Here is a 24,283-nt window from a genome sequence, read left to right on the forward strand (position 1 = left end):
TTTTTCCTGCAATCAGCTTTTTTTATGCAGACAAGTATAGACCCTGAACTTAACCTCTTATCCACTATCTATGACAATTATCACTTTAATGATCTAAATTGCAGATATTTTGCAGCACATGATGTAAACAATGTATTAACTCATAATCACAATATCTCTGTAATCAATTTGAACGTTAGATCCCTAGGTAAACACTTCGATGATGTTAGTGCCTTGATTGAAGTTATTGACAACAAATTCTCTTTTATTATACTTACTGAAACATGGTTGAAAGAGGATACTACTCAGCTCTTTAACATGCCTAACTACTCAGCAATTCACAACTGTCGTCAAATTCAGAGAGGTGGTGGCACTGCTCTTTACTACCACCAAGAACTAACATGCTTAAAAGAAATTAGAACCAGAGACTGCTATGGGGAGTATATCTTCGCCAGCTTCAGAGTCAAGGGTGCCGAGTCTGTCCTGACTGTGGGTGCAGTTTATAGAATTCCTAACACTGATGTGTCCGAATTCAACTCAAACCTTAGAAATCTAATACTTGATAACAGACTGAACAAAAACCACCTAATTATCGCAGGGGACTTTAATATTGACCTCTGCGAGCCTGAACACCCCACTGCTGTTAGCTTCCTCAACTGTATGAATTCCTGCTTCCTCATACCCTTAATCACTAGACCTACTAGAATCACTGATAGCACTGCCACGACGCTCGATCACATCTGGACAAACATAACCTCTCCGCTTACTTCAGGTATAATCACCGATAGCACTACAGATCATTACCCCACATTTCTCTTAACTAACATTAGCAAACCACCTCTTGAGTCAAGAGTGATACGTTTTAGACTACACAATGAAACTGCTATAGACAATTTTATAACTGCTGCTGATAATGTCAACTGGGAGTCCGAGTTAGGTAACATAGTGGACATCAACCTTGCAGTACAATCTTTTCTTCAAAAAACTCTTAGCCTTTATAATACCCACTGTCCTATGCTTACAAAACAAGTCACAACCAAAAGGCTTAACAATCCCTGGCTTACAAAGGGAATACTTAAATCTATTAATAAAAAACATGACCTTGAGAAGAAGTATAGGTTAGGAATTGTCTCCAAAGAATTCTCAAAGAATTACTCATTATTGCTGTCTAAGATAATTAGACGAGCCAAAACTAAATACTACGAAGATAAATTTACCCAAATAAAGAGCAACATTAAACAAACTTGGAGAACAATTTCTCAAATATTGGGATCAAAGAAGTCTTTAAATAACAAACCGACTCTCCTGTCTAATAACGATGGTCAGCTTTCAGCCTCTGATTCTGCTACTGAGTTCAATAGGTTCTTCTCTTCCATTGGTTCATCCCTTGCAAATGATATTCCATCTTCCAGTACAGACATTAATGACTATCTTTCAGGTAACTATCCACAGTCTCTGTACCTAAAGCCTATTAATTCCACTGACGTCAATGAGATAATCCTTTCCCTTAAAACCAAGTCTGGTGCCCTTGAGGAGATACCAACTTTAATTTACAAAAAAGCCTCCAGATCTTTAGCCCCTGCTATTGCTTTGCTCTTCAACAAGTCACTTGAACTCCAAACCTTCCCAGATATTCTAAAAAAAAGCGAGAGTAACGCCTGTCCACAAATGTGGTAATCTCACAGATGTTAACAACTACAGACCTATATCTATCCTGCCAAACTTGTCAAAAATTTTTGAAAAACTAATCTATAAGCAGCTTTACTCATATCTAGCCAAACTCAATATACTTAGCCCTTGCCAATATGGCTTCAGACCCAAAAAAAGCACTAACGATGCACTTATTAGTATGCTTAACTCGATTCATACAGCTCTTGATAAAAATGAGTTCTCTGTTGGGTTGTTTGTGGACCTGCGTAAAGCTTTTGACACTGTCAACCACCAAAACCTTCTTCTTAAATTACATCATTATGGAGTCAGAGGACACTCCCTACAATACCTCAAATCCTACCTTACTGACAGGCTCCAATATGTTTCTGTGAATAACACAATTTCTCCCACCCTACCCATCAACATTGGTGTTCCCCAGGGCAGCATACTTGGCCCTCTCCTCTTTCTCATCTACATTAATGACCTTCCAAATGCCTCCCAACACCTCAAACCAATTCTATTTGCTGACGACACAACCTTCATTTACTCAAGTCCTGATCCCCTTGCTCTAAATGCCACAGTAAATACTGAGCTAAATAAAGTCCATCTTTGGCTAACTGCCAACAAACTCACCCTTAACATTGACAAAACCTTTTATATTCTGTTTGGCAATAAATCCTCTAATCAAATAAATCTCAAAATTTACAATACCCAAATTTGTAACAAATTAGATGGCAAATTCCTTGGCATTCTCATTGACCACAAGCTTAATTTCCAGGGACACATTCTAAACATATCAAAAAAAGTTTCAAAAACTGTGGGCATTCTTTCTAAGATCAGATATTATGTACCACGCCCTGCCCTGGTGACTCTCTATTACTCCCTTATCTATCCATATCTCAACTATGGTATTTGTGCTTGGGGCTCTACTACCCAAAATCACTTACGTCCTCTAATTACTCAACACAAAGCTGCTATTAGGACAATATCCAATTCTGGCCCCAGACATCACTCGGTACCCCTACTTAAATCTCTGAATATGTTAGACATTAAGTCACTGCACATTCTCTCATGTGTATTATACATATATAAAACGCTAAACTATAATGCCAATCCTGATCTCAAAAGCTTCATAGAAGGTTGTATCAGAACCCATGAGCATCACACCAGAAATAAATACAGTTTTGATATTCCTAGAGTACGACTTAATCAAACTAGAAATGCTCTACAAATCAAGGGGCCCAGAATGTGGAATGACCTTCCCAACCATGTTAAAGACTGTACCTCTCTCAACCAGTTTAAGTTAAAAGCGAAGCTATACCTAATAAATTCCCTGTAACCTACCTTACCCTTCTATTGTCAACCAATGTCTGTTTTTTTCTTTAAAGAGCGCTGTTTGTCGACATAATTGTATTTGTGCTGCTTTTTCATCTGTTTTCATTTCTTGTTTTCATTCTACTCATTATGTTCAATTAGTATTAAGCTTGTCATTTAAGTTTATCATGTCCGAAACGCTTTGCGTAATAGTGGCTTTAGGCATTGTATGTACTAGCTCTACCTATAAGTTAAACAATCCTTGTAAATATTTATTGTATGTATGTACCTTACCTAAATAAAATTGTATTGTATTGTATTGTATTGTAATCCAGTCGGAACCCAAGGGCAGCCCCCAAACCAATGCCAAGGACCATCTTCAAAACCAAAAAGACGGTAGATGGTCCCACTTACTTATTTACAATGCCTTGATCATTGACACACTAGGATAATATCACCCAGGATCAGATCTCAGAACGAAACCTGACATTAGAGGCAGATATAGCATATCCACAGCTAACCCAGATATAATTGCCAACCTCAGGAATACGGAAAACTTGGTTGAACTAAAATCGGAGGAGAAAGTCAACAAGATAATAGGATAACATTTCCCGGATGAAGTAAATGCAAAAGGCTCTTGGAAGGCGTGTCATTACAGCGCAAAGGTGCAATCACGGCAATGTAGAAATAAAACAAGTACTTGTAGCAATAAAAGGATCTCGCATCAACTCTCTGAATGTAGGAATCTTCGGACAGTTCAGTCTAAGGCTATATAATCCATGCGTTGTTCAATCTGAGGCTATACAGCCCATGCGCTGTTACAGATGTCAGCTCTTCGGCCACCATTAAGATACCTGCAGAAGCCCGGGACGGTGTGGAGTATGCAGCGAACTACACACCACTGATATATGCAAAAATCTGCATAAAGAAGGCATACCAACAAATGTAAAATGCCCAAACTGTGGAAATTAACATCACACCCGGAACAATGTCCAGAAAGGGTCAAAGGAATCCCATCCTTTAAATCTACTCAAGAACCTGAAGCCACAATTCCACGACAACACACTACCAGACCCTCAGTTAAAAGCCAATGGAATACTCCTCGGCAAGTCCGAATCTGTGAAAATAAAAATCAGCAACAGTCTAGAGCATCAATTCCTTCTAGTCTAAACAGAAGGACCTCGAAAAAATGGAGACAACAAAGCACTACTCCACAAGGCAACAACAACCACACAGATCAGGGCAGCAAAATGAATACACCTGCTACTGTTTATTTACAATGCCCTGATCACATTGGAAAAAGATCACCCAGGATCACCCAGGATGTATTGCCTCCAAGACCTCCCAAACACTAATGACGACATCATCAAATGCCTCAGTAGCTGGATCCTATTGGATCAGTAGCCCAAAGACGCCACGATCCAGCCCAGAGTCTTCCCACCTAACAAGACAAAAGAAAGGCAGCCAAAAGGGTATCAAGTGACCACTGTTCCAATCATCATTGCCTCCCTGACAGAGACCTTAAGCAAGATACTCGACAAAGCATGCGAAGCTCTGGAACAGACCAACCCTCAGTCAAGGAAGGAAATGTTATCAGAGATAAAAAAATAATCTACTGAATTTATTTCCTCCACACTTCAACCAGCCCGACCAGAAAATGTCGACGAAGTCGAAGAAGATGACGAAGCTGAATAATTCCAGCACCCAATGGCAGTTTCCACTCCAATCAGGAAAACACAATCCTTCGGGGAAATCAGCACATTAGAAACCACCATGGACTCAATGGATTCAACTCCAACAGAATAATGGACAATCTGAAGATTATACAATGGAAAATCATCTCAAGATTATACAATGGAATATCATCTCAAGGTTATACAATGGAATATCATCTCAAGATTATACAATGGAATATCATCTCAAGGTTATACAATGGAATATCATCTCAAGGTTATACAATGGAATATCATCTCAAGGTTATACAATGGAATATCATCTCAAGATTATACAATGGAATATCATCTCAAGATTATACAATGGAATATTCTAATGCCCGAAACGCTTTGCGTAATAGTGCCTTTAGGCATTGTATGTACTAGCTCTACCTATAAGTCAAACAATCCTTGTAAATATTTATTGTATGTATGTACCTTACCTAAATAAAATTGTGTTGTACTCAAGGATTCAAAAACAAAGCACAAACACTCAGAGCAGTGCTTCTCAAGGACAACATTGATATTGTTTTACTTCAAGAAGCACTTACCATGACTGAAAGAAATATGATATATCCTTCATATCCCAGGATATCAAGGTTTCCACTGCCCAATTGCACAAGGTGACACCAGATGCATTTCATTACTAGTAAGAAATCATATCAATGCCACGGCAATCACAGACCTGCCTAACTGTGGTGAGAATGTCAAAATTATGGGAGTTAATCTCACTATGAGGAACTCATTGCTGTCCATTTTTAATGTATACAGGAACCATAGAGAACACGATATGAATCTCTCTGCAATCTTTCAAATCTAGCAGTCACTACACCTACTATCATTTCAGGTGACTTTAACGCTCATAGTGAATTACTATTTGATTCACCAAGAACCGACACCAACGGAAGACATATTGAATATCTTTTGGATGAAGAGCCTGACGTCAGTCTGCTTAACTCGACGGTACCAACCTATATTAGTGGGGGGGGGGAGGATCTCACGTTTGTCTCCATCAGTATTTGTGAGTTGTGTCATTGGTCAGTTGACTAATCACACAACTGGATCTAGTGACTACTTTGACTAATTACTAGTGACTAGCGACTAGTGACTAGTGTCTTTGACTTTGACTTTGACTTTGACTTTGACTAGTGACTCTATTGACTAGTAGAGTCAAGAACAGGTACAAGAACAGTTATTAACATAGTTCTACCTCCCAGACCCCCAGCTCCCGAGCCCGGATGGGATTTTATCAAAGCAGATTGGACGAAATTTCAGAAATCTCTTGAAATTTGGCATTAAAGCTAAACTTCGCCTGACAACACGGAAGAGATCGAAAAATATTCAGTAAATCCAATACAAGAGCAGAAAATCATTCCATCCCCGAGAAGAAAACATTTATCCAACAACATAAAGACCATTGGTATTACTGTTATAGGATCAAAGAACTAAATAACAGTCAAAATTGTGCACAAAAGAATTTCAGAAGAGACAGAACCCAAGCAAATCTACAACTTCTTAGAGCTGTCCGAGATCATGTGCACGAAGAAACAGTAAATATCAAAGAAGAAAAATGGCTCAAGTGATGTGCCAAGCTTAATCAACATACATAATTAGGCAACCTCTGGAGGTTGATCAACAGGACCAAATGAAAATCGCCTCCTGCTCCGTCGCATCATGTACATCCAGAGTAAGAAGCAGAAAAAATAGGAAATCTATTTGCTTCAAGAGCCAGTTCCACTCAACTTCCTCAAGCAATTCTGACTCACCAACAAAGACTTCAAGCAGCAAGATTGAAAAAATAGACGATGCTTTAGCTTTAACTGTCGAGCAGACCAACCTTTCAATCTGAAAGAACTCAGAAGACCTACAAAGAAAACTAAAAACACAGCTGAGGACAAAATCACTTACAACACGCTAGCCAAGCTAGGAGAAAAGGATGAAGAAGCCTTCTTGAATCTCATCAACAGAGTATGGGTGACAAGAACTCAACCATTCTCTTGGAACAGTGCAATTATAGTTCCCATTCCAAAACCCAAAGACCCAGGAAATCCAAGACCCATCTCACGTGTTGTAGATTTCTTCTCACATTGGCCTGCAGGAACATGATAAAGTTGACGCCCTTGTTAAGGATGCAGTAAATAATGACAGTATTGAACGGAATCTTGAATTCTCAAATAGGTCCCTTAAAAATGTCATTAGAAGAGAACTCTTGGATGAATTTGAAGAAAGTAAAACAGTGCAAACTGGAACTAGCAGGTCCAGTGTTTATCACTATGAAATGTGTGAAGTAAAACATGTGTATGGGGCAAGTAACAACATCTGCAGACTAACTGACGTTGTCACAGCTCGAATAAGACTTCACTACAAGTATCTCTGCCAGTTCGGCTTGTATAGGATCTAGATGAAGTAAAGTGTAAAGTGTGTGGACAAAGACAGGGACACACACTCGAACACTATATCTTGGAATGTAGTAAAGTTTGGCCATTTAGAGATAAATCGAAACTCACACTGTATGATATGGCAACCTATCTTATTACCAAGGATAAAATACCTGAAATCCTTGCACTGTATCCACATTTCGCTTCCAGTAGACAAACGACATATGAGATTAAGAAACAAGTAGTGTATTGTGAAGACTAATAATAAACAGCAGCTTCCCTTTGACTCTGTAATATCTCCACTGCTCAAACAATTGTGTATTAGCGATAAGACCTACCTTGTATGTATAATAACTTACTGTTAATGTATAGCTCTTGATATAGAAACTTCTTTGTAACTAGCAGACATTGTAGTTATAAGGTGTGAAGGATAGATGAAATTGTTTATGTAATAATCTAAGGTGAGGTCTGATAAGGACCTTTTGTGCCCTCTGTAATGCTTTTTGCGCTACCGCTCAGCGGATGGGTATGGAGTGCACAATAAACTAGCCGCCTCCGGCGGCAACAAATCAATCATCTCACTAACAAGCTGTCTGTCCAAAACTGCAGAAAAAATGGTTCTTGATCGAATTGAATGGAAAGCCATTACACTGCACCAAAATATGATTGCTCACAGAAAAAGTGTGGGAATCACAGAATGCCTTACCTCCCTCCTGGATCAAATCAATGACAAACCAGGAATCCTTATTTTTCTGGACATAGAAAAAGCCTTCGAGCTAGCCAATGCTCCAGCCACACTGTGCTGCCTGGTGGATAAGGAAATCAAAGGACACGCTCTTGCCTTTGCCTAAGGAAGTCTGCTTAATAGAGAAGCTAAAGTCAAATTCCAAGGAAATCATCCCCTCAAAGAAGTTGGAAAATGGGACTCCACAGGGAGGAATACTAAACCCCTTCCTCTTCAACTGTCTCATGGAACAATTCACGAAGCAAGTTACCAAAAGCCAAGCTGCTTAACTATGCAAACGACTTTGTGGTCTTTATCAATGGTAAAGGCGCTAGAAATCATGCACAAAAATGCCTAGACATTATCAGCAGGGAAGCGGAACGCATAACAGTGAAAATAAATAGTAATAAAACCAAAGCAATGACCGTTAAAATTAGAACTCAAGACATCAGACTCGCAATACAAGGACACGAAATTGAGTGGGTTACCTCATTTCAATACACAACCAGACAGTCAGCCAGTGTCATAGACAGCCAGTTGAAATTCCCTCAAGAAATAGAATATCTTCGGCAACGTTGCAAAGCCAGAAACTCAGCTTTGCGCTCCCTGACAAGTCTTAGAGATGGTGCATCTCTACCAGTGTGAGATTATTTATTGGGGATGACACTAGTACAAGTGTCCTCAGTCAGAAAGGACCGCATAAGCCAGCACGTTAAATGCCAGATGTGAGCTTTAACTTTAAACTGAAATAAATGGCGAGAGTAGCCGCCAGAGTCCAAGTCCTTGGAACCCACTAGGTCGTTAAGCTCCTCTAATGCCTATGTTAATCTTAGGGGTAATCTTTCCGTCTATAAGGACGGAAATCACAACAATGGTTAATTACCCTAATTAATATCTGAATAAATTACTTTAATTAATGTCGTCTGATAGTCAACAACAACAAGGGGTAATTACATTAATTACAACCAGCCTCTCCGACAGTCAAACAATCAAAACAATAATTCGGAAACCATAATTACTCTGTCACTAGGACCAATTAAACACTCAGTGAGTAATTACAACAATTACTGTCAAATGGACAGTTAATTAATCAAGAACAAATTACGTTAATCAATGCTGTCACTCACGACAGCTTGCCAAACAAGAACATGACACTTCCTTGATTACGTTAATTACACTAATTAACTTCACTGATTCTTCAATTAACTATTAAAGATCAAACAAATTCCTTGTCACGCAGACAATCAGAACACGGAAACATTAGGCTACACTTCTCAATGCTAAACAATACCACAGCACCACACAGGGAGCTGGTGGCTGAGTGAACAGCACACTGGATACATAGTTCTGTGGTCCGGGGTTCAGGAAACAAAAATGGGCAGAATTTCTTTCGCCCTGATGCCTCTGTTACCTAACATTATATAAGTACCTGTAAGTTAGACAGCTTTTACGGGCTGCTTCCTGGGTGTGTTTGTGTGTGTGTATTCACCTAGTTGTATTCACCTAGTTGTATTCACCTAGTTGTATTTGCGGGGGTTGAGCTTTGCTCTTTCGGCCCGCCTCTCAACTGTCAATCAACTGTTTACTAACTACTTTTTTTTTGTTTTTTTTATCCACACCGCACCACACACACACACACACACCAGGAAGCAGCCCGTGACAGCTGACTAACTCCAAGGTACCAATTTACTGCTAGGTAACAGGGGCATTCAGGGTGAAAGAAACTTTGCCCATTTGTTTCTGCCTGGTGCGGGAATCGAACACGCGCCATAGAATTACGAGTCCTGAGCGCTATCCACCAGGCTACCAGGCCCCCACCCCCTGGGGCCTGGTGTGTGTGTGTGTGTGTGTGTGTGTGTGTGTGTGTGTGTGTGCTCACCTATTTGTACCCACCTATTTGTGTCTGCAGGATCGAGCATTGACTCTTGGATCCCGCCTTTCGAGCCATCGATTGTTTATAGCAATGACTCCGGTCCTATTTCCCTACCATACCTAGTTTTAAAATTATGAATAGAATCTGCTTCCACAACCTGCACCTTAAGTTCAATCCATTTTCCCACTACTCTCACGCTAAAAGAAAACTTCCTAACATCTCTGTGACTCATCTGAGTTTCCAGCTTCCACCCATGTCCCCTCCTTCTGTTACTATTTCGTATGAACATTTCGTCCATGTCCACTCTGTCGATTCCCCTAAGTATTTTGTACGTTACTATCATATCCCCCTCTCCCTTCTCTTTTCTAGTGGCGTAAGCCTGATTTCCTTCAGGAACTCTTCAAACCCCATCCTTCGTTTGTGTGTGTGTGTGTGTGTGTGTGTGTGTACTCACCTAGTTGTACTCACCTAGTTGTGTTTGCGGGGGTTGAGCTCTGGCTCTTTGGTCCCGCCTCTCAACCGTCAATCAGCAGGTGTACAGATTCCTGAGCCTATCGGGCTCAGTCATATCTACACTTGAAACTGTGTATGGAGTCAGCCTCCACCACATTACCCCCTAATGCATTCCATTTGTCAACCTCTCTGACACTAAAAAAGTTCTTTCTAATATCTCTGTGGACTGTAAACTGTGTGTGTGTGTGTGTGTGTGTGTACTCACCTAGTTCACCTAGTTGTGTTTGCGGGGGTTGAGCTCTGGCTCTTTGGTCCCGCCTCTCAACCGTCAATCAACAGGTGTACAGATTCATGAGCCTATCGGGCTCTGTCATATCTACACTTGAAACTGTGTATGGAGTCAGCCTCCACCACATCACTTCCTAATGCATTCCATTTGTCAACCACTCTGACACTAAAAAAGTTCTTTCTAATATCTCTGTGGCTCATTTGGGCACTCAGTTTCCACCTGTGTCCCCTTGTGCGTGTTCCCCTTGTGTTAAATAGACTGTCTTTATCTACCCTATCAATCCCCTTCAGAATCTTGAATGTGGTGATCATGTCCCCCCTAACTCTTCTGTCTTCCAGCGAAGTGAGGTTTAATTCCCGTAGTCTCTCCTCGTAGCTCATACCTCTCAGCTCGGGTACTAGTCTGGTGGCAAACCTTTGAACCTTTTCCAGTTTAGTCTTATCCTTGACTAGATATGGACTCCATGCTGGGGCTGCATACTCCAGGATTGGCCTGACATATGTGGTATACAAAGTTCTGAATGATTCTTTACACAAGTTTCTGAATGCCGTTCGTATGTTGGCCAGCCTGGCATATGCCGCTGATGTTATCCGCTTGATATGTGCTGCAGGAGACAGGTCTGGCGTGATATCAACCCCCAAGTCTTTTTCCTTCTCTGACTCCTGAAGAATTTCCTCTCCCAGATGATACCTTGTATCTGGCCTCCTGCTCCCTACACCTATCTTCATTACATTACATTTGGTTGGGTTAAACTCTAACAACCATTTGTTCGACCATTCCTTCAGCTTGTCTAGGTCTTCTTGAAGCCTCAAACAGTCCTCTTCTGTTTTAATCCTTCTCATAATTTTAGCATCGTCCGCAAACATTGAGAGAAATGAATCGATACCCTCCGGGAGATCATTTACATATATCAGAAACAAGATAGGACCGAGTACAGATCCCTGTGGGACTCCACTGGTGACTTCACGCCAATCGGAGGTCTCACCCCTCACCGTAACTCTCTGCTTCCTATTGCTTAGATACTCCCTTATCCACTGGAGCACCTTACCAGCTACACCTGCCTGTCTCTCCAGCTTATGTACCAGCCTCTTATGCGGTACTGTGTCAAAGGCTTTCCGACAATCCAAGAAAATGCAGTCCGCCCAGCCCTCTCTTTCTTGCTTAATCTGTGTCACCTGATCGTAGAATTCTATCAAGCCTGTAAGGCAAGATTTACCCTCCCTGAATCCATGTTGGCGATTTGTCACGAAGTCCCTTCTCTCCAGATGTGTTACCAGGTTTTTTCTCACGATCTTCTCCATCACCTTGCATGGTATACAAGTCAAGGACACTGGCCTGTAGTTCAGTGCCTCTTGTCTGTCGCCCTTTTTGTATATTGGGACCACATTCGCCGTCTTCCATATTTCTGGTAGGTCTCCCGTCTCTAGTGACTTACTATACACTATGGAGAGTGGCAGGCAAAGTGCCTCTGAACACTCTTTCAGTACCCATGGTGAGATCCTATCTGGACCAACAGCCTTTCTAACATCCAGATCCAGCAGGTGTCTCTTGACCTCCTCTCTCGTAATTTCGAACTCCTCCAAGGCCGCCTGGTTTACCTCCCTTTCTCCTAGCACAGTGACCTCACCTTGTTCTATTGTGAAGACCTCCTGGAACCTCTTGTTGAGTTCCTCACACACCTCTCTGTCATTCTCTGTATACCTGTCCTCGCCTGTTCTAAGTTTCAATACCTGTTCTGTGTGTGTGTGTGTGTGTGTGTGTGTGTGTGTGTGTGTGTGTGTGTGTGTGTGTGTGTGTGTGTGTGTGTGTGTGTGTGTGTGTGTGTGTGTGTGTGTGTGTGTGTGTACTCACCTAGTTGTGTTTGCGGGAGTTGAGCTCTGGCTCTTTGGTCCCGCCTCTCAACCGTCAGAGTGTGTGTGTGTACTCACCTAGTTGTGTCTGCAGGATCGAGCATTGACTCTTGGATCCCGCCTTTCGAGCATCGGCTGTTTACAGCAATGACTCCTGTCCCATTTCCCTATCATAACTGGTTTTAAAATTATGAATAGTATTTGCTTCCACAACCTGTTCCTGAAGTGCATTCCATTTTCCCACTACTCTCACGCTAAAAGAAAACTTCCTAACATCTCTGTGACTCATCTGAGTTTCAAGCTTCCATCCATGTCCCCTCGTTCTGTTACTATTCCGTGTGAACATTTCGTCTATGTCCACTCTGTCAATCCCTCTGAGTATCTTATACGTTCCTATCATGTCCCCCCTCTCCCTTCTTCTTTCTAGCGTCGTAAGGCACAGTTCCCTCAGGCGCTCCTCATACCCCATCCCTCGTAGCTCTGGGACGAGTCTCGTTGCAAACCTCTGAACCTTTTCCAGTTTCATTATATTCTTCTTCAGATGGGGACTCCATGATGAGGCGGCATACTCTAAGACTGGCCTTACATAAGCAGTGTAAAGCGCCCTAAATGCCTCCTTACTTAGGTTTCTGAATGATGTTCTAACTTTTGCCAGTGTAGAGTACGCTGCTGTCGTTATCCTATTTATATGTGCCTCAGGAGATAGATTAGGTGTTACGTCCACCCCCAGGTCTCTTTCACGCGTCGTTACAGGTAGGCTGTTCCCCTTCATTGTGTACTGTCCCTTTGGTCTCCTATCTCCTAGTCCCATTTCCATAACTTTACATTTGCTCGTGTTGAATTCCAGTAGCCATTTCTCTGACCATCTCTGCAACCTGTTCAGGTCCTCTTGGAGGATCCTGCAATCCTCATCTGTCACAGCTCTTCTCATCAACTTTGCGTCATCCGCAAACATCGACATGTAGGACTCTACGCCTGTAAACATGTCGTTAACATATACAAGAAATAGAATTGGTCCCAGCACCGATCCTTGTGGTACTCCACTTGTTACTGTACGCCAGTCCGATTTCTCGCCCCTTACCGTAACTCTTTGGCTCCTTCCTGTTAGGTAGTTCCTTATCCATGCTAGGACCTTTCCCCCCACCCCCGCCTGCCTCTCGAGCTTGAACAGCAGTCTCATGTGCGGTACTGTATCAAAGGCTTTTTGGCAGTCCAGAAATATGCAGTCTGCCCAACCATCTCTGTCCTGTCTTATCCTCGTTATTTTATCATAGAATTCCAGAAGGTTTGTTAGGCACGATTTCCCTGTCCAGAACCCATGTTGATGTTTGTTCACAAACCTAATGTTCTCCAGGTGTGCAACCAGTCGTAGCCTAATTATTCTTTCCAGTATTTTACAGGGGATGCTTGTCAGTGATACAGGTCTATAGTTAAGTGCCTCCTCCCTATCACCTTTCTTGAAGATCGGCACAACATTTGCCTTCTTCCAGCAACTTTGCTGGAAGAAGTTCTTTCTAATATCTCTGTGGCTCATTTGGGCACTCAGTTTCCACCTGTGTCCCCTTGTGCGTGTTCCCCTTGTGTTAAATAGACTGTCTTTATCTACCCTATCAATCCCCTTCAGAATCTTGAATGTGGTGATCATGTCCCCCCTAACTCTTCTGTCTTCCAGCGAAGTGAGGTTTAATTCCCGTAGTCTCTCCTCGTAGCTCATACCTCTCAGCTCGGGTACTAGTCTGGTGGCAAACCTTTGAACCTTTTCCAGTTTAGTCTTATCCTTGACTAGATATGGACTCCATGCTGGGGCTGCATACTCCAGGATTGGCCTGACATATGTGGTATACAAAGTTCTGAATGATTCTTTACACAAGTTTCTGAATGCCGTTCGTATGTTGGCCAGCCTGGCATATGCCGCTGATGTTATCCGCTTGATATGTGCTGCAGGAGACAGGTCTGGCGTGATATCAACCCCCAAGTCTTTTTCCTTCTCTGACTCCTGAAGAATTTCCTCTCCCAGATGATACCTTGTATCTGGCCTCCTGCTCCCTACACCTATCTTCATTACATTACATTTGGTTGGGTTAAACTCTAACAACCATTTGTTCGACCATTCCTTCAGCTTGTCTAGGTCTTCTTGAAGCCTCAAACAGTCCTCTTCTGTTTTAATCCTTCTCATAATTTTAGCATCGTCCGCAAACATTGAGAGAAATGAATCGATACCCTCCGGGAGATCATTTACATATATCAGAAACAAGATAGGACCGAGTACAGATCCCTGTGGGACTCCACTGGTGACTTCACGCCAATCGGAGGTCTCACCCCTCACCGTAACTCTCTGCTTCCTATTGCTTAGATACTCCCTTATCCACTGGAGCACCTTACCAGCTACACCTGCCTGTCTCTCCAGCTTATGTACCAGCCTCTTATGCGGTACTGTGTCAAAGGCTTTCCGACAATCCAAGAAAATGCAGTCCGCCCAGCCCTCTCTTTCTTGCTTAATCTGTGTCACCTGATCGTAGAATTCTATCAAGCCTGTAAGGCAAGATTTACCCTCCCTGAATCCATGTTGGCGATTTGTCACGAAGTCCCTTCTCTCCAGATGTGTTACCAGGTTTTTTCTCACGATCTTCTCCATCACCTTGCATGGTATACAAGTCAAGGACACTGGCCTGTAGTTCAGTGCCTCTTGTCTGTCGCCCTTTTTGTATATTGGGACCACATTCGCCGTCTTCCATATTTCTGGTAGGTCTCCCGTCTCTAGTGACTTACTATACACTATGGAGAGTGGCAGGCAAAGTGCCTCTGAACACTCTTTCAGTACCCATGGTGAGATCCTATCTGGACCAACAGCCTTTCTAACATCCAGATCCAGCAGGTGTCTCTTGACCTCCTCTCTCGTAATTTCGAACTCCTCCAAGGCCGCCTGGTTTACCTCCCTTTCTCCTAGCACAGTGACCTCACCTTGTTCTATTGTGAAGACCTCCTGGAACCTCTTGTTGAGTTCCTCACACACCTCTCTGTCATTCTCTGTATACCTGTCCTCGCCTGTTCTAAGTTTCAATACCTGTTCTGTGTGTGTGTGTGTGTGTGTGTGTGTGTGTGTGTGTGTGTGTGTGTGTGTGTGTGTGTGTGTGTGTGTGTGTGTGTGTGTGTGTGTGTGTGTGTGTACTCACCTAGTTGTGTTTGCGGGAGTTGAGCTCTGGCTCTTTGGTCCCGCCTCTCAACCGTCAGAGTGTGTGTGTGTACTCACCTAGTTGTGTCTGCAGGATCGAGCATTGACTCTTGGATCCCGCCTTTCGAGCATCGGCTGTTTACAGCAATGACTCCTGTCCCATTTCCCTATCATAACTGGTTTTAAAATTATGAATAGTATTTGCTTCCACAACCTGTTCCTGAAGTGCATTCCATTTTCCCACTACTCTCACGCTAAAAGAAAACTTCCTAACATCTCTGTGACTCATCTGAGTTTCAAGCTTCCATCCATGTCCCCTCGTTCTGTTACTATTCCGTGTGAACATTTCGTCTATGTCCACTCTGTCAATCCCTCTGAGTATCTTATACGTTCCTATCATGTCCCCCCTCTCCCTTCTTCTTTCTAGCGTCGTAAGGCACAGTTCCCTCAGGCGCTCCTCATACCCCATCCCTCGTAGCTCTGGGACGAGTCTCGTTGCAAACCTCTGAACCTTTTCCAGTTTCATTATATTCTTCTTCAGATGGGGACTCCATGATGAGGCGGCATACTCTAAGACTGGCCTTACATAAGCAGTGTAAAGCGCCCTAAATGCCTCCTTACTTAGGTTTCTGAATGATGTTCTAACTTTTGCCAGTGTAGAGTACGCTGCTGTCGTTATCCTATTTATATGTGCCTCAGGAGATAGATTAGGTGTTACGTCCACCCCCAGGTCTCTTTCACGCGTCGTTACAGGTAGGCTGTTCCCCTTCATTGTGTACTGTCCCTTTGGTCTCCTATCTCCTAGTCCCATTTCCATAACTTTACATTTGCTCGTGTTGAATTCCAGTAGCCATTTCTCTGACCATCTCTGCAACCTGTTCAGGTCCTCTTGGAGGATCCTGCAATCCTCATCTGTCACAGCTCTTCTCATCAACTTTGCGTCATCCGCAAACATCGACATGTAGGACTCTACGCCTGTAAACATGTCGTTAACATATACAAGAAATAGAATTGGTCCCAGCACCGATCCTTGTGGTACTCCACTTGTTACTGTACGCCAGTCCGATTTCTCGCCCCTTACCGTAACTCTTTGGCTCCTTCCTGTTAGGTAGTTCCTTATCCATGCTAGGACCTTTCCCCCCACCCCCGCCTGCCTCTCGAGCTTGAACAGCAGTCTCATGTGCGGTACTGTATCAAAGGCTTTTTGGCAGTCCAGAAATATGCAGTCTGCCCAACCATCTCTGTCCTGTCTTATCCTCGTTATTTTATCATAGAATTCCAGAAGGTTTGTTAGGCACGATTTCCCTGTCCAGAACCCATGTTGATGTTTGTTCACAAACCTAATGTTCTCCAGGTGTGCAACCAGTCGTAGCCTAATTATTCTTTCCAGTATTTTACAGGGGATGCTTGTCAGTGATACAGGTCTATAGTTAAGTGCCTCCTCCCTATCACCTTTCTTGAAGATCGGCACAACATTTGCCTTCTTCCAGCAACTTTGCTGGAAGAAGTTCTTTCTAATATCTCTGTGGCTCATTTGGGCACTCAGTTTCCACCTGTGTCCCCTTGTGCGTGTTCCCCTTGTGTTAAATAGACTGTCTTTATCTACCCTATCAATCCCCTTCAGAATCTTGAATGTGGTGATCATGTCCCCCCTAACTCTTCTGTCTTCCAGCGAAGTGAGGTTTAATTCCCGTAGTCTCTCCTCGTAGCTCATACCTCTCAGCTCGGGTACTAGTCTGGTGGCAAACCTTTGAACCTTTTCCAGTTTAGTCTTATCCTTGACTAGATATGGACTCCATGCTGGGGCTGCATACTCCAGGATTGGCCTGACATATGTGGTATACAAAGTTCTGAATGATTCTTTACACAAGTTTCTGAATGCCGTTCGTATGTTGGCCAGCCTGGCATATGCCGCTGATGTTATCCGCTTGATATGTGCTGCAGGAGACAGGTCTGGCGTGATATCAACCCCCAAGTCTTTTCCTTCTCTGACTCCTGAAGAATTTCCTCTCCCAGATGATACCTTGTATCTGGCCTCCTGCTCCCTACACCTATCTTCATTACATTACATTTGGTTGGGTTAAACTCTAACAACCATTTGTTCGACCATTCCTTCAGCTTGTCTAGGTCTTCTTGAAGCCTCAAACAGTCCTCTTCTGTTTTAATCCTTCTCATAATTTTAGCATCGTCCGCAAACATTGAGAGAAATGAATCGATACCCTCCGGGAGATCATTTACATATATCAGAAACAAGATAGGACCGAGTACAGATCCCTGTGGGACTCCACTGGTGACTTCACGCCAATCGGAGGTCTCACCCCTCACCGTAACTCTCTGCTTCCTATTGCTTAGATACTCCCTTATCCACTGGAGCACCTTACCAGCTACACCTGCCTGTCTCTCCAGCTTATGTACCAGCCTCTTATGCGGTACTGTGTCAAAGGCTTTCCGACAATCCAAGAAAATGCAGTCCGCCCAGCCCTCTCTTTCTTGCTTAATCTGTGTCACCTGATCGTAGAATTCTATCAAGCCTGTAAGGCAAGATTTACCCTCCCTGAATCCATGTTGGCGATTTGTCACGAAGTCCCTTCTCTCCAGATGTGTTACCAGGTTTTTTCTCACGATCTTCTCCATCACCTTGCATGGTATACAAGTCAAGGACACTGGCCTGTAGTTCAGTGCCTCTTGTCTGTCGCCCTTTTTGTATATTGGGACCACATTCGCCGTCTTCCATATTTCTGGTAGGTCTCCCGTCTCTAGTGACTTACTATACACTATGGAGAGTGGCAGGCAAAGTGCCTCTGAACACTCTTTCAGTACCCATGGTGAGATCCTATCTGGACCAACAGCCTTTCTAACATCCAGATCCAGCAGGTGTCTCTTGACCTCCTCTCTCGTAATTTCGAACTCCTCCAAGGCCGCCTGGTTTACCTCCCTTTCTCCTAGCACAGTGACCTCACCTTGTTCTATTGTGAAGACCTCCTGGAACCTCTTGTTGAGTTCCTCACACACCTCTCTGTCATTCTCTGTATACCTGTCCTCGCCTGTTCTAAGTTTCAATACCTGTTCTGTGTGTGTGTGTGTGTGTGTGTGTGTGTGTGTGTGTGTGTGTGTGTGTGTGTGTGTGTGTGTGTGTGTGTGTGTGTGTGTGTGTGTGTGTGTGTGTGTACTCACCTAGTTGTGTTTGCGGGAGTTGAGCTCTGGCTCTTTGGTCCCGCCTCTCAACCGTCAGAGTGTGTGTGTGTACTCACCTAGTTGTGTCTGCAGGATCGAGCATTGACTCTTGGATCCCGCCTTTCGAGCATCGGCTGTTTACAGCAATGACTCCTGTCCCATTTCCCTATCATAACTGGTTTTAAAATTATGAATAGTATTTGCTTCCACAACCTGTTCCTGAAGTGCATTCCATTTTCCCACTACTCTCACGCTAAAAGAAAACTTCCTAACATCTCTGTGACTCATCTGAGTTTCAAGCTTCCATCCATGTCCCCTCGTTCTGTTACTATTCCGTGTGAACATTTCGTCTATGTCCACTCTGTCAATCCCTCTGAGTATCTTATACGTTCCTATCATGTCCCCCCTCTCCCTTCTTCTTTCTAGCGTCGTAAGGCACAGTTCCCTCAGGCGCTCCTCATACCCCATCCCTCGTAGCTCTGGGACGAGTCTCGTTGCAAACCTCTGAACCTTTTCCAGTTTCATTATATTCTTCTTCAGATGGGGACTCCATGATGAGGCGGCATACTCTAAGACTGGCCTTACATAAGCAGTGTAAAGCGCCCTAAATGCCTCCTTACTTAGGTTTCTGAATGATGTTCTAACTTTTGCCAGTGTAGAGTACGCTGCTGTCGTTATCCTATTTATATGTGCCTCAGGAGATAGATTAGGTGTTACGTCCACCCCCAGGTCTCTTTCACGCGTCGTTACAGGTAGGCTGTTCCCCTTCATTGTGTACTGTCCCTTTGGTCTCCTATCTCCTAGTCCCATTTCCATAACTTTACATTTGCTCGTGTTGAATTCCAGTAGCCATTTCTCTGACCATCTCTGCAACCTGTTCAGGTCCTCTTGGAGGATCCTGCAATCCTCATCTGTCACAGCTCTTCTCATCAACTTTGCGTCATCCGCAAACATCGACATGTAGGACTCTACGCCTGTAAACATGTCGTTAACATATACAAGAAATAGAATTGGTCCCAGCACCGATCCTTGTGGTACTCCACTTGTTACTGTACGCCAGTCCGATTTCTCGCCCCTTACCGTAACTCTTTGGCTCCTTCCTGTTAGGTAGTTCCTTATCCATGCTAGGACCTTTCCCCCCACCCCCGCCTGCCTCTCGAGCTTGAACAGCAGTCTCATGTGCGGTACTGTATCAAAGGCTTTTTGGCAGTCCAGAAATATGCAGTCTGCCCAACCATCTCTGTCCTGTCTTATCCTCGTTATTTTATCATAGAATTCCAGAAGGTTTGTTAGGCACGATTTCCCTGTCCAGAACCCATGTTGATGTTTGTTCACAAACCTAATGTTCTCCAGGTGTGCAACCAGTCGTAGCCTAATTATTCTTTCCAGTATTTTACAGGGGATGCTTGTCAGTGATACAGGTCTATAGTTAAGTGCCTCCTCCCTATCACCTTTCTTGAAGATCGGCACAACATTTGCCTTCTTCCAGCAACTTTGCAATTCTCCTGACATAAGTGACTCATTAAAGATCATTGCCAGAGGCACGCTGAGGGCCTGTGCTGCTTCTTTTAGTATCCACGGTGATACTTTGTCTGGTCCAACTGCTTTAGTTGCATCTAGAGTTGTCAACTGTTTCATTACCTCCTCTGCTGTCACCTCTATATCTGATAGTGTGTGTGTGTGTGTGTGTGTGTGTGTGTGTGTGTGTGTGTGTGTGTGTGTGTGTGTGTGTGTGTGTGTGTGTGTGCGTGTGTGTGTGTGTGTGTGTGTGTGTGTGTGTGTGTGTGTGTGTGTGTGTGTGTGTGTGTGTGTGTGTGTGTGTGTGTGTGTGTGTGTGTGTGTGTGTGTGTGTGTGTGTGTGTGTGTGTGTAATAAAAAACAATAGTTTGTAGTAGTTAGTAACAGTTGATTGATTGACAGTTGAAAGGCAGGCCGAAAGAGCAGAGCTCAACCCTTGCAAGCACAACTAGGTGAATACAAAACTCAACACACGGATAATTAATAATTACACCGATAATAATCAATAAATGCAGTAATTAATAAAACAGGGTATCACAACAGGTCACCCCAGGCCTCCCAGGAGGCCTGGTCGACGACCGGGCCGCGGGGACACTAAGCCCCGGAAGAACCTCAAGGTAACCACCCCTTACCTCTCTGGACTCACTGGTGTCTCCTAAAATGATACAAAGCATTCACATGAAAATCTTTAGACAGAACGGTATAATATTGAATCGAACCACACTTCAACACACTGGTAAAATCCTGACACAGAGTGTAATTTATGTGTATCACATACACAACTAGGGACCCAATCACAGTAGTCCCACCGACATACTGTAGTCGTCCCTTACATCTGCGTTTCCTCGGCTGCACTTGCCTCACCTGTACAGGTGCTATAGGACAACGTCCAGCCAGTACTTGATGTAAAATCAACCAAAGAAACTTAAGCACAAAACACAGAGATAATATTTGACTACTCACATTAAACCGGCCTTCTCATTCAAACCTCTCCACATACAGATCTGAGTATGGTAGTTTAGTGAAAATCTACTAAGCTCTTTCTCCACACTTGGTTATATGAGATCACGTTGAGACATGACACGGTGTTGACACAGGGTGCTGAGCAGACGATGAAATGTCAGGCGCCTCGGGCATGGCGCTCGGTGTGACGCAGCAAGGAGAGTGATAGGGTCCCCTCCACAAGGACGGGAATTGGTCGCTCTAAACGTGAGGTGAGGTGAGAGCTGTCTCTCAGCTTGAGGCAAGAGACCGAGAGCAAATGCACACGGTGCAAGGTGTGGCGCTTACTCTAGATGGTAACCTTATGTTCAAGGTACACTGGGTGTCAGCACGGATTTGGCGAGAATGTGTATGTCCCCCAGAACTGGCTGAAATCACACTATTTTCCTAAGGAAAGAATTCACAGCTTACTGGGCGCAGTCTCCTTAACCCTTTAGAGTACTTCTTGAAACACTAGATTGACGGATGGTCACAATAATGAGAGTCACTATGATGCTGACTGTTTCTCTCTGCGAGTGACCTCGTGGTGAGTTACACTATATCTCTTCTTTAACTCGTAATTTATTGTAATTCCTATCGCCGCGAACCCGGATTTTGCAGACGGACACGCGTTGACGGAATGCTGATACAGAGTTAACTTAATGTCGCTTAGACGATGTTTCTCACAGTTTGGCCAAACTGCGGGAAGGCACGTCTCTCAAGTACAGCTACAGAAAACAGAATGCTTCCCCAGGGCGAGGCAGAAGCAGGGACCATGCTTATCCCCTTTGTTGTACGAAATAACCAATCAGCGGCCACGACTAAGGACGCCATGGGATACCCCACGAATCACGAGTCTACCTCGTGATCACTGAAATACAAGAAAAACAGTTAAAAATGAAATGAAAATATGAAAAAAATATAAAAAAATAAACTATTCTCACGAAATGAACGGTATGGTAAACAACACAGCTCAATTCACACAAAATAATTAAATCAAAATGAAAATAAATCAAAATCTATGAAAATTCAATTTATCAGTACACTCAGAAACACTGAAATGGAATTGTAACTTATTTAGTATAGCATGTGTGTCGCTCTTACACGCAACAGATGGCGCTGTTTTTGAAGAAAAGCATAGTTTTACCTGTCACAGGTGTGGCATCTATACTTATACTTACGAAATGAACGGTATGGTAAACAAGACAGCTCAATTCCAACACAATGTCACACAAAATCAATCAATAAAAAATATAATAAATCGAAATCTATGAAAAAAATTAGCAATGCAATCAGAAGCATTGAAACGAATTCGTGACATATTTAGTATAGCGTGCATGTTGCTATTATGTGCAACAGATGATGCTGTTTTTCAAATCGCATGTTTTTACCTGTCACAGGGGTGGCATATACATAGTAGGTATATCTATGCTCCTATTCGAATGCAACGTTGTGTCAAAATTTCAAAGCACTCGGTGAAGAATTTTTGGAGATTACAGCATGTGTTGCTCTTATGTCCAACAGATGGCACTGTTTTCAAAAAAGCATGTTTTTTCCTGTCACAGGTGAGGCATGTATATAGTATGTTGTTGTTATTGATTTAGGGGCGACGACGATCGTGGGATTGAATACACCCCGGCGTACCCGTGATGGGTTAATCGCGATGCCTTAGAAAGGTGGAACGCCAAGCCAAATTGCGAAACCAGTGATGCCAAACACCATAAACTAATATGCCATATGGCAAATAAAACGCACAGATGGGTAGATGAATGAGGAGCCCCAGGAGTCCCTCAGGGTGACAAGCACCGGCCCTGCCCTACACAGAGAACACCAGGTAGCAAAACAAAACCCGGCCCCCAACTAAAACGCAAAAGTCATCCAGTGTCCCCTGCAGAGCAGAAGCCGGCCACCCACCATGGCTGAGGGCACTCCAGGAGCCTACCAAGACTCGCCAACCCCTGTCACCTCTCGGCCAAGCCGGCCCCCGAACACCGTCACCCCGCCGGGAGAACCAGTCAGAACTCGGCCAAAAAAAAATCTATCAACAATCCAGTGACCCAAGGCGATATGTGCACCAGGCGTCGTACAACCGGACCGTTGAATAGGGATGCCATACGGTAGTGGCAAAGCCAAAACACAAAAACAAGACGTGATCAGGCGGCTCCCAAACAGAGGTGGTGTCCAGACGTCCGCTCGGCGTCAAGGTTGAACCAGGAGTCCCATGTATATAGTAGATATATAAAGAGACGCGCCTATTCGAATGCAACGTTGTGACAAAATTTCAAAGCAATCGGTAAAGAGGTTTCGAAGATTTTCCTCACATGAAACACACATTTTTTTCATATGAAAATAGTTTTTTAGAAAAAGCATGTTTTTACCGTCACGGACGTGACATCTCTATTGTATGTATATATAAACCTGGCCGGATGCGATTGGAATGATGTGTGAAAATCTCAAAGCAATCGGTGAAGAACTTTCGGAGATTGGCGATTTTGAACAAACGAACATTTCCATTTCTATTTATATAGATGAAGCAAACGTCCTCCGCATCTCAAAATGTTATAATTATCTGAATCAAACCAAATGCCCAGAGACTTAATTAATTTTTCTTAGAAGTGTTCATATTCCTTCCCATAAGTCTACTGTTGAGCTTGTTTGACCCAATATTTGATTGGACTAGGAAATCGATATTGGATCCCTATCTTTTTGAGAAGTCAAATACGTTTTCGGTTACTCCTATCAGTTTACCTAAATTGAATAATGATGAGGATTGATAGCTAAGTTCGAGAGGGTTTTGGATCTACAACAGGGGTAGTGATAGTGGTCACAATGACTTGTGGCTTTTGTGGGGCCACTGACCACTAACTAGCCATTGAGATCCAGTAAGCCACCTCTCGGTTTTAACTAATTGTTTTAAAGTTAAACCTCTGGATAAATAGTCAGCTGGATTGTCCTTGTTGGGGACATGTGTTAGTATTCAAATTGTACGACAGTTGGGGATAGCCAATCACAAATCAAGTAAGCCTCTGACGTCATTCTCCACAGAGCTGGTACCAGCTGTTCTGGTGACCAGCCAGTATTCTCACAGACTCAGAGTAGGTAGGACCACGGAAGGCCAGTTATATACTTTGTTACATTACACAATAAATTGCTGAAGTGACCATCTGTGTATTCTCTGCAAGTCAACAACAACCATACTTCCAAGAAGGTAACAAA

This window comes from Procambarus clarkii, chromosome 88 (genome assembly GCF_040958095.1).
Source record: "Procambarus clarkii isolate CNS0578487 chromosome 88, FALCON_Pclarkii_2.0, whole genome shotgun sequence".
Classification (NCBI taxonomy): Eukaryota; Metazoa; Arthropoda; class Malacostraca; order Decapoda; family Cambaridae; genus Procambarus; species Procambarus clarkii.